The sequence below is a fragment of the Verticillium alfalfae genome, genomic scaffold (assembly GCF_000150825.1).
Source record: "Verticillium alfalfae VaMs.102 supercont1.1 genomic scaffold, whole genome shotgun sequence".
In the NCBI taxonomy this organism is placed as follows: Eukaryota; Fungi; Ascomycota; class Sordariomycetes; order Glomerellales; family Plectosphaerellaceae; genus Verticillium; species Verticillium alfalfae.
The window spans coordinates 184775-185914 of record NW_003315038.1 but is presented as its reverse complement, the minus strand read 5'-3'; positions in this window follow the sequence as shown (position 1 = coordinate 185914).

Here is a 1140-nt window from a genome sequence, read left to right as displayed (position 1 = left end):
CCCAAGAGTCAACCTCATCAAGTCACTCACTCACTCACTGCGGCTCTGTCTGTTCCAAATCCTGGCCCTCAGGAATCCTGTCACACAGGAATATTCTTCTGCTCCAACCACCGCATCACAGAGATCCTGCATATAAGACCCGGGAACTCCGTCGTCATCTTACGCCTAAACCTTCGTTGCCCTCCACTTCCCTGTCGGACAAGCCACGAGGTTCTCTGCGCTAAACGGATTCGGAACCCAGCCAGTCTTTACACGGACTTATTCCACTTGTTGCTCCTCTCGGTGGTCTACGAACTATCCACGAAGACGCTCGAAACTCACGGCACTACTCGGCACTACGCCCAGATACAGATCTGACCAAAGCACGTGTGCTTCCTTCGTGTCCCCCTCCCCCCCTTTCACCGGCGAATCGCATCTCCGTCGAGGCACCTTCCTGGCTGCTGAGACCCTGGTGCGGCTTCATCGCCCGTGAGCATTCACGCAGGGACCTGCTTGTAATGTTGGACCTCGCACTTGCATGCACCTCCTGGGATACACCCAGCATCGAACCTGACACCCGTTTGACAACTCATAGCCCTACCCACCTCATTCGCTGGCACCTTGTTTACCAAAGCTAAGAACTTCCGGCGACTCGCAAGACACGAACAACGACTCGCCTACCGTGGCTGGTTTACTTCTCCATCAGAAATTCTTCAGACGTCAGGGCATAAGAACGCTTTCGCGCTAGACTCCGCCGCGCTCGTCGTCGCGAACGAGAACACCAGGACAAATATCTCTCTTCATCCCAGCCTCACAACTCTGGTCCGAACTTCCCTTGATTTTTCAGTTTCCCTAATCCCCTTTCCTTGACCACGCACGCGTGTCTCTCGCGCCAACCAATACGGGGCTCATCCCAACCGGAGCCACTTCAACATCCGTGACATCGATATCCTGGTCGAAATCAGTCGTTGATCAGCACCTTTGACGATCTAGCCTCCCCCCTCGCCCACGCTCGCTCATATCTGCCGCAACAAGAACCAAAGGAACTAGCCAGCGCTGCTCGCGTTCTTCGTCTCCCGCCATCATACACCTCGAAGCTGGTATCGCCAGGGTCACACAACCCTTCAGACCCAGCAAATTTTCGAGTGCACTCGACCCGAA